Source organism: Triticum aestivum, chromosome 7B, assembly GCF_018294505.1.
Source record: "Triticum aestivum cultivar Chinese Spring chromosome 7B, IWGSC CS RefSeq v2.1, whole genome shotgun sequence".
NCBI classification, from domain to species: Eukaryota; Viridiplantae; Streptophyta; class Magnoliopsida; order Poales; family Poaceae; genus Triticum; species Triticum aestivum.
The window spans coordinates 185,710,079-185,721,085 of NC_057813.1; positions in this window are offsets into that span (position 1 = coordinate 185,710,079).

Consider the following 11,007-nt stretch of genomic DNA (forward strand, 5'->3'; position numbering starts at 1 on the left):
CCGTTAGGATTTTCAGTGGGACCTAAATACAACTCGGTAGGACCGATATGGTTAGGGTTAGGGCATAATGTAATCTCGGTAAGACCGATTACTCAAACTCGGTAAGACCGATTTTGGTAATAAGCTTTCCAGAGAGTTGGTTAGGCAAACTCGGTTGGACCGATTATTCAAACTCGGTGGGACCGATTTTGGTAATGAGTCAACCAGGAAGTTTGCATTGTAATCTTGGTAGTACCGATTGCTCAAACTCGGTGAGACCAATTTTGGTAATGGACATACACAGAGAGATTACAATCCCATTTCGGTGAGACCGAGATCCCTATCGGTGAGACCGATTTGCCTAGGGTTTGTGGCAGTGGCTAAGACATCCATATACTCGGTGGCGCCAGATAGAAAGAATCAGTGGGGCCGAGTTTGACTTTAGGTTTAGGACATATGTGTGGAAGTGGGAAAGTGGTTGAGGGTATTTGGAGCATATCACTAAGCACTTGAAGCAAGAGGCTCATTAAGCAACACCTCATCCCTCCTTGATAGTAATGGCTTTTCCTATAGACTCAATGTGATCTTGGATCACTAAAATGTAAAATGAAGAGTCTTGAGCTTGAAGCTTGAGCCAATCCTTTGTCCTTAGCATCTTGAAGGAGTTCCCACATCCTTTAGTCCATGCCACTCCATTGTTGAACTTATCTGAAACATACTAGATAAAAGTGTTAGTCCAACAAGAGATATGTTGACATTAATTACCAAAACCACCTAGGGAGCACTTGTGCTTTCAATCTCCCCCTTTTTGGTAATTGATGACAACATACATCAAAGCTCTAGATAAAGATATAGAGAGTAGCAAGTAAAGCTTTGGAAGGACATGTAACAAGCATAGGCTCCCCCTACATGTATGAAATCATGTGAATATGGAATAGAGAAACATGTGAGAGCATAACCATGATAGAGCAGGCAATGTGTTACATGTATCTTGGTCATATGCATCAGAGCAAAGAATATTAAAGAGAATACCTTCATGCCTATGAGTCCTTCTTGCAAACAGTATGTACATCAGCAAGAATTCCTCATACACATGATTGTGATGCATAAACTTACCTTGTAGTCTTGAGTTGGCATAGGATGGAATGAACCTGTGAAAATAAGGTTAGGTAACACAGATGCACCTACTAGCCAGAGCAAACAAAAGAAACCACAAGAATACCAAGACTGGGATGACATGTAGAGAGTGAGTACTAAGTACTACATTGGATTAGACATGTCCCCAAGAGTAAAGATATGCAATGAATTTGAATGATTTCTTTCCCTTAGATGTATTGCTCCCCCTGAATCTAGCATGGGATACTGGGAGAAGATAGGGAACAGAAAATCAGAGCTGAAAGATATAAATGAATAGAGCTAATGCAAACTAATGCAAATAAGCACATATGAACATGTGTTTCCCCTCAAGAAGACATGTCATCTCTCCTCTTAAACACCAAGCATCTGGGATCCTTGAGAAATACTCTCTACTACTATTCTCTCTCCCTGGAGATCTCTCTCTCTCTCTCTCTCTGAAGGATCTCTCTCTCCCTCTCTGATGTGATCTCTTTAAGTGATAAGCTTTGATGTGATCTCTCTCTCCCCCTTTGACATCAATTTCCAAGAAGGGTTTTATGGAATCTGTCGAATGGGTTTGGTCCCTGAGTCACAGCACAAAGAATTTATAAAAAAATGTGATGCTTGTAGAGGACAAGATTCATTGAGTGGAGCTGGATCAAAAGAAACACAGATAAGTGGCAAACTGTTTTTCCTGTTGTGAAATCGGTGGCACCGAGTGGTATGCTTCGGTTGTACCGAACGGATTCGGTTGGACTGAAAATAACAAATCGGTGAAACCGAGTTCATCGCAGAGAAAATACTTGTCACCTCAGCTCACTAGACTAGTAGGATCTCACAAAGATTTGCAAGGAATTTACTGAATGATATGCAATAAATTTGATGCAGAAAATGCAAAGAAAACAGAAGGAAGTCTAGATGAAGTTTTTTTTTGTTTTTTTGAAAGGGGAAACAAATATGCATGAGACAAATGCAAAAACACAGAAAAGAACATAAGAGAACTTCATCTAGAGATGGTCGGTGACAAAGTCACCTATGTTAGAGTATATTGACTTAGGAGTCAAGTGAGATCACTTGATCATAGGTCATACTCATTGTTTAAGCTCAGAATGGGGTTGCCATTTTTCGTTTAAGCATCTTGATGTATTCACATCTTGTCGAGTTGCTTTAGCTCATGACTTGGAGTAAAGCTTCTCTAAGATGGAATAACATACCTTGGTTGGTGGTGTAGAACATGTAGTTGAACTTGTGTGGGTTGCTCAAGGTTGATGTAGCTCATCAAGAGTTGGGAGCACCACTTGGAATTTGAGTCTATCTACCTACATGGGTTAGTTCTTGCAAAGAAGAGCACTTGTGTATCCAAAAATGACAATCATGAAGCTCAACATAGAATTTGTCAAAGGATATGTTTGAATGGTTCCGTGGTTCCTTGTCTTGAACCACCATAGTGTAGAGACTTGGTGATGTAGAGATTGCTCAAGATATGAGTAGATTACAACCTCATGGAATGTGATTCAACCAAGTACCTACATGGGTTAGATAACATGCAAGATACAAATATATCCAAGACATAAGATTTTCATCATAAGAGAGATATCAAGGATTAGTCATAAGCTCATGTCTTGCATGTATCTAATGGAGTTTCTACTCCAAGTTTGAAGCATCAATGATGTTCAATTCTCCTATTAACCTGCAAAAAACTTTCTCATCAAGAGGTTTAGTGAATATATCCGCTAATTGCTTTTCGGTGCGAACATGCTTAAGATCAATGTCGCCCTTAGCAACATGATCTCGAATGAAATGATGACGAACTTCAATATGCTTAGTTCGAGAATGTTGCACAGGATTATGACCAATTTTGATAGCACTTTCATTGTCACAAAGCAATGGAACATGTTTCACATATATCCCATAATCTTTAAGAGTTTGGGTCATCCAAAGTAATTGAGCACAACATGAACCAGTGGCAATGTATACCGCTTCGGCAGTGGATAAGGATACCGAGTTTTGTTTCTTGGAGGACCAAGACACAAGAGATCTACCAAGAAATTGACAAGTACCCGAAGTGTACTTTCTATCAACCTTGTCTCCAGCATAGTCCAAGTCGGAGTAGCCAACAAGATCGAAAGAGGCCCTCTTAGGATACCAAATGCCAAAACCTGGTGTATGGATTAAGTATCTCACTATCCTTTTCACGGCCTTAAGATGACATTCTTTAGGAGCAGCTTGATATCATGCACACATGCACACACTTAGCATGATATCGGGACGTGAAGAACATAGATATAACAATGAACCAATCATAGAGCGATAAACCTTTTGATCAACCGGTTCACTATCTTTGGTCAAATCAAGATGTCCACTAGTAGGCATGGGTGTAGACATACCTTTGCATTCTTGCATATTGAACTTCTTGAATAAGTCCTTGGTGTACTTCGTTTGAGAAACAAAGGTACCTTCCTTAGTTTGCTTGATTTGCAACCCAAGAAAGAATTTGAGTTCACTCATCATAGACATCTCAAACTTCTCCGACATTAGCTTTCCAAACTTTTCACTAAAATGAGGGTTAGTTGAACCAAATATAATATCATCAACATAGATTTGGCACACAAATAGTTCTCCATTAACCCTTTTTGTAAAAAGAGTAGAATCAATTTTCCCAATTTCAAAGCCTTTTTCAATAAGGAACTTGGTTAAGCATTTATACCACGCTCTAGGAGCTTGTTTAAGACCATAAAGAGCTTTGTGAAGTTTGTAAACATGATTTGGTTTCTTAGGATTAACAAAGCCAGGAGGTTGCTTAACATAAACTTCCTCCTCTACTTCACCATTTAGAAAAGCACTTTTAATGTCCATTTGGTACAAGGTGATATCATGATGATTAGCATAGGCAAGTAAGATGCGAATGGACTCAAGTCTAGCAACGGGGGCGTAAGTCTCACCATAGTCCATACCTTCGACTTGCATGTAGCCTTGGGCGACGAGACATGCTTTGTTGCGAAACACCCATTTGGTATCGATGATGTTGTGGTTGTTGTCGGGATTCTCAACCAATGTCCAAACTTGGTTCCTCTCAAAGTTGTGTAGCTCTTCATGCATAGCATTTATCCAATCCGGATCTTCCAATGCTTCTTCAACCTTCATAGGTTCAATGCTAGAGATGAAAGAATAGTTTTCACAAAAGTTAGCTAAATGAGTTTTAGAGCAAGTGATTCTCCCGGTTTGAATGTCATTGTAGATTTGCTCAACGGGATGATCTTTAGCAATTCTTGCTCGAACTCGTGAAAGCTTTTGCTTGGGTCTTTGTTGAACATCTTCTTCATCTTGTTCTTCTTCTTGGCCTTCTTCATTGTTGGTGTTGTCGTTCTCTTGTCGTGGTGGAGAAGTAGGTTGTTGACGTTCATCTTGATGCACTTCCTCGTTTTCTTCATCTTGGTGTGTCCCACTTGTGGATGCTTCCGTATCAACTCTTGGTTCACCTTCTCGTGAAGTAGAAGCTTCCACTTGGACGGACGAGGTACTCTCCTTCACCTCCTTTGGACGGACCTTGCCAATAGACACGTCTTGGATTGCTTCCGAAGGATCTTTGTCTCCTACATCAATCGGCAATTGCTCTACTTGCGAGCCGTTAGATTCATCAAAGTTCACATCTACCGTCTCTTCAACCTTTCGGATGAAATTGTTGTAGACACGGTATGTGTGAGAGTTTGAGCCATAACCTAGTAGGAAACCTTCATGAGAATTAGGAGCAAATTTAGAACGACGATGCTTATCAAGAATGTAGCACTTTGAGCCGAATACTCAAAAGTATCCAACTTGGGGTTTGTTATCGGTGAGGAGCTCGTATGCCGTCTTGCCGAGTAGCTTGTGAAGATACAAGCGATTTGTTGCATGACAAGCTGTCTCAACCGCTTGTCCCCAAAAGTGCTTTGGCGTCTTGTACTCATCAAGCGTCGTTCTCGCCATTTCGATGAGCGTCCGGTTCTTCCTCTCAACAACTCCATTTGGTTGAGGTGTGTACGTAGCCGAGAACTCGTGTGAAATCCCTTCTTCATCAAGAAAGGTGTCCACATTTGCGTTCTTGAACTCCGCTTCGTTGTCGCTGCGAACCTTCTTGATCTTCACTTCAAATTGATTTTGGGCCTTCCCAGCGAAGTTTTTGAAGATCTTTTGGACCTGTGATTTATCATCGAGAAAGAACACCCATGTAAATCTGGAAAAATCATCAACTATAACTAGACCAAAAGAATTTCCACCAAGACTCTTGTAAGATTTGGGACCAAAGAGATCCATATGAAGTAGCTCGAGTGGCCTCCTTGTGGTCATAATGTTCTTCACGGGATGCCTTCCTCCAACCTTTTTACCTGTTTGACAAGCACTAAAAATCTATCCTTATCAAATATGACATCATTAACTCCAAGGATATGATTCCCTTTAATAAGCTTGTCAAGGTTTTGCATACCAACATGACCTAATCGTCTATGCCATAACCATCCTTTTGAGGATTTAGCAATGAAGCAAGTTTTAGGTTGATCCTTTTTAGTGAAATCAACAATGTATAGATCACCTCTACGTACACCGGTAAAGACCATTTTATGATTGTCTCGACGAAACACTTGGCAATAAACTTCGGTAAATAAGACATTGAAACCAAAGTCAACAAGTCTAGATACTGAAAGTAAGTTGTATCCAAGAGATTCAACGAGCATGACATTTTGTATGGAGCTATCATGTGATATGGCCACCTTACCGAGGCCAACCACCTTACCCTTTGAGTTGTCACCGAAAGTGACATACTTTCGAGGACTATCATTATCAGCAAGCTCACGAAACATGTCTTTATCTCCGGTCATGTGATTGGTACATCCACTATCAAGAACCCATTCCTTTCCTCCTGACATATATCCCCGAAGATTTGCCATAAGACCAAAATGTCTCATTGCATCATCAAGGTCAAAGTCACTATCATCATCCTCATCATAGTATCCATGTTCAACATCGTCGTGTGGTGGATCAAATCCTAGAGAGGGTGATTCGTTAGAGTGAGTTTGACAATGATCTTGCTTATGAATTTTTATAGCTTCGGAAATAATATCATCAATAATACCAACATTTCCTTTGGCACGCATAAGGTTTGTAAGCTCAAATAGATGATCACCAAACATAGGATTACTAGTATTCATTTTACTCAAAGCAATAGACTTATGGAGAATTTCATCAAGATTTTTCAAAGAATAATCTAGAAATCGTTCCTCAAGAAATTTCCATATACACTACAAGAAATATGTCAACTTATGACCTTATGTCAGTGACCCTCGAAGAATTGGTCATAAATTTATGACCATTTTAGACCAATTGGTCAAAAGCTGTTCGGGGGGCTCCAAACCCTAAACCATTGCGACCATTTTGGTCAGAAAGGTCGTAATTTCCTTACACGAAATGGTCATAAAGCAAACAGCGCTAGTCCGCTGCCTTATTTCTAGTTGTTAACGACCAATATAGATGGTCATAGCCTTGTAAATTGGGGTGGGTTGCTATGACTAGGCGCAGTTTTGCCCATGTGTCATGTCCATGTGGCAGTTTTTGCCCTAGGTTGTGAAGCAACCTATATTTCTGTCATTCCCAAAATTCCCAAAAGAATCTCATAAATTCTTTGGGTCATATCTTCGTCAAATATGTAAAAACCTTCCTTGCCTAGTTCAAAAATATTCATTTTCCTATTCTGTTCAGAACAACAGTTTGTGAAGGAAGTACCAATTTGGCATGTCCAAATAGTATCCATTTTCTACAGTGCTTTCCTATGCCCAAATAACCATCCTCCACCAAATGCTAGCTCAATACATTCATTATTTTGAGCCGAGCTTCAACATTCGTAGTTATGTCCAGTGTGGTAGTTTGCAAAGCAAGTACCACCTAGGCTCCTCCTTTTGAGCTGAAAATTTGTGAAAACGGTCTTCTTAGTAACTGATCATCCTCACCCAAAACTAACGCCCATTAGCCATGTACATTTCCCATACCGCTAATCAAACACTTGGCTGCTAATTCATGTTTGAGCATCGATCGGTCTCCTCGTGAGAATCTTATGCTGTAATTTTCTTCCTAGCACCAACCTGGGGAGTGCCCAACCCACTAGACATGCCTAGGCCGCCCAGAACACATGGCAACGCCACGGTCACGCAGTGACCATGCGGCGGGCATGCGAGTTTACGCGCTCTAGAGTTGGGGCCCTCAGCCACCGCCCAAACCTCAACGTATCGCCACCAAACCATGTATTTATGATTAAATAGGTCCTTATGTAACTAGAAATGATTTTTGGAAAAAATAAATAGCAAACTATGAGGCAGCTGCAGTTCAAATTTGACCCGCTTCCAACTGAATCGGCGAAAATTTGTCTTTTTCACGAGAGGTGGATCAAATTTTTTTACACCCAACCATTTTGTCAATTGTGCATTAAATATGGCCTAGTATTTTATAAAAATGATTTGGTCCAATTTTGTAACAATTATTTGGTAGTTCCTTCACAAAAAAACCTCCTTTCGGGCACTCGAAAAATGGAAAATTGTTTTTTCGTCCAACGAAAATGAAAACTTCCTTAGGCAACATTGTTTGCCATTCCAATATGCACTCTTGTGCATAATATGAGATCATTTGAACCAACTATGCCATGAATGTGGCCATAAGATTGATCATTTGGCTTGAAAGCCATTGATCTCCACACATGATAGCTCGTTTCTGAGAACACTTTTTTATAATAATTGCCGTATTACAAGTTTATTATTTTTCCTAGGAACTTGACCACATATGATGACACAATGCGAAGGTTTCCCAATTATTTGATTTTTTTGGAATTTTTTATGCCCGTTTCAAAATGCGGTCAAAACGGCGGGAATGACCGTTCCTAGCTAGTGGTTGAATCTTGGATTTTTTTTTGATGTTTTTATGATTAAATAGATACTTATGTACCTAGAAATGATTTTTGGAAAAAATAAAGAGCAAACTACGAGGCTACTACAGTTCAAATTTGACCCGCTTCCAGCTGAATCGGCGGAAATTTGTCTTTTTCACGAGAGGTGGATCAAAACTTTTTACACCCAACCATTTGGTCAATTGTGCATTAAATATGGCCTAGTATTTTATAAAAATGATTTAGTCCAATTTTGCAACAATTATTTGGTAGGTCCTTCACAAAAAAACCTCCTTTCGGGCACTCGAAAAATGGAAAATGGTTTTTTCGTCCAACGAAAATGAAAACTCTCTTAGGAAACATTGTTTGCCATTCCAATATGCACTATTGTGCACAATATGAGATCATTTGAACCAACTATGCCATGAATGTGGCCATAAGATTGATCATTTGGCTTGAAAGCCATTGATCTCCACACATGATAGCTCGTTTCTGAGAACACTTTTTTATAATAATTGCCGTATTACAAGTTTGTTATTTTTCCTAGGAACTTGACCACATATGATGACACAACGCGAAGGTTTCCCAATTATTTGATTTTTTTGGAATTTTTTATGCCCGTTTCAAAATGCGGCCAAAACGGCGGGAATGACCGTTCCTAGCTAGTGGTTGAATCTTGGATTTTTTTGATGTTTTTATGATTAAATAGATACTTATGTACCTAGAAATGATTTTTGGAAAAAATAAAGAGCAAACTACGAGGCAACTACAGTTCAAATTTGACCCGCTTCCAGCTGAATAGACGGAAATTTGTCTTTTTCACGAGAGGTGGATCAAAACTTTTTACACCAACCATTTGGTCAATTGTGCATTAAATATGGCCTAGTATTTGAGAAAAATGATTTTGTCCAATTTTGCAACAATTATTTGGTAGGTCCTTCACAAAGAAACCTCATTTGGGGCAATTGAAAAATGGAAAATGGTTTTTCCGTGCAAAGAAAAATGAAAACTCTCTTAGACAACATTGTTTGTCATTCCTAGATGCACCTCGTGTAAATATTTGATAGCTTCTTCACAAAAAAATTTCATTTTGGATACTCAAAACATAAAAAATAAAATGCTGACATGATTTTACACTTCATTTTTATTTGACCACGACCAATTTTATATGGTCATAACATCCAATACTAGATGGTCATAACGTCATACACGCGTGCTGCGTTCTGATTGGGCCATAGCCATCTCACGCGGATCATGCATCAAGCACCGTTGGATGCTCCTGGATCCAACGGTAGTCCTCGCCCCCTCACCCTCTCACCCACCTAGCCCTAACACAACCACCCCCATGCCCCCACGCCCCCACTTCTCCACCTTCTCTCCCGCACTCTTAGCCGCCGCCGTCCCCTTTGGCCAAAACCCTAGCCGCCCCTGCCCCCGCACCATGGCCGGCCTCCACCCCTGCGTCGACGGCGAGGAGCCCGAGTCTCCACGCCTCCCCCTCAAGTGGCTAGAAACCCACCAGAGGCGAGGAGAGCGCCGCTCCTCCTCTGTCTCTCTCGATTCCCAGCCCACCCACCCAACCCGCCGCCGCTGACCTCCATCCTCTCCGCCAACCCCGGCCACCGGCGACCTCTCCCCTCCCCTCCTCTCCCACGGCCGTGGTCGGACCCTCCTCGCTCGCGCCCTAAACATAGCTGCACCGCACAGCCATGGCGAGATCCAGCAGCGGCCAGATCCAGCACCAGCGGCCAGATCCAGCACTAGCTGGGCGCGCGTGGAGGACACCGTTTGCCGCCATGGGAGCGCTCGAGGAGGCCCACCTCGCCACTGTCGCCGCGTGCGTGTGCGATGATGATGAGGAGGAGGATCTTCTGGTGGAGCTCGGCGGCGGGAAGGCGCCGGGGGACACCATGGAGCTGACGGTGCGCGCGCTGCTGGTGGGGATCGGCGATGACGACCGCCGAGAGGGGCTGCACAGGACGCCCAAGAGCGTCGCCAAGGCCTTCCCCGACGGCACCCGAGGTATAACCCGTGGATTTCGCATGCTCGCGTTCGTTCCCTGTTTTGACCATTTGATGGAAGCGTCCAAGTCGAGCACTCCTCGTTCATTAGCGCACTCTGAATGTTTTCTTTGTCAGCGTACGTGTAAAGAACTTAGACTTAGACATGAAAGATTGCATTGTCTTTCTTAAGTACTCCTAGTTCGTTAGCGCACTCTGAATGTTGTTCATGCGTATGTGCTTTTGTCAGCGTCCATGTAAAGAACGAAGCCTCATGTGTTCCATTTACCTACAGTTTTTCTTCCCATGATAGTATTTCACCAGGATTGTTAAACATAGGCTTTGTGGGCCAACATGTGACTTGTCTTGACTGATGTACGTGCGCTGGTGAGCGCCGATGACTTATCTTTTTCAAGGTTGACTTGCCTTAACAAGTAGTACTCCATTTCCGTTTCATAGTCTACGCCGGCTGAATCAACACCTTGTCTGTTGGTTGTTTACTTACTACTAGGCCCAGGTTGACCTGCCTTAACAAGCATATCTCCATTTCCTATTCTGTTCTGGCTGAATGAATGCATCAAACCCTTGTCTGGTGGTTGAATTAATTAATTTACTTGGCTCAGGTTGAAGCTCAAATACTAATGACAGTAGGATTATGCTGAATAAACTGAATGTATGTATGATGGCTGCAGGCTCGATACAGGCATGTGGACATAGCCACGACCACAGCTCTCCAGCAACCAAGACGGCGACAGCGTTGACGGGATCCTCGGACGACCTGCGTCCTTCCCCGACCACGCCCATGACCTGCATCCAGCTGCTCGTGCCCCGGTCCTCCTCAACTTCGCTCCTGGTGAGCTGCTGTGGGTGAGACAATTGACTCGATCTGTTGCTATTGGTAGAACTGCTGATGTAGTCTGGGTGTAGCCGCAACTGTTGTAGGTTGGGTGTGTAGGAGGCTGACCTACTACTCTTCTTAGTACCATGGCTGCTATAGGTTTGTTTTAT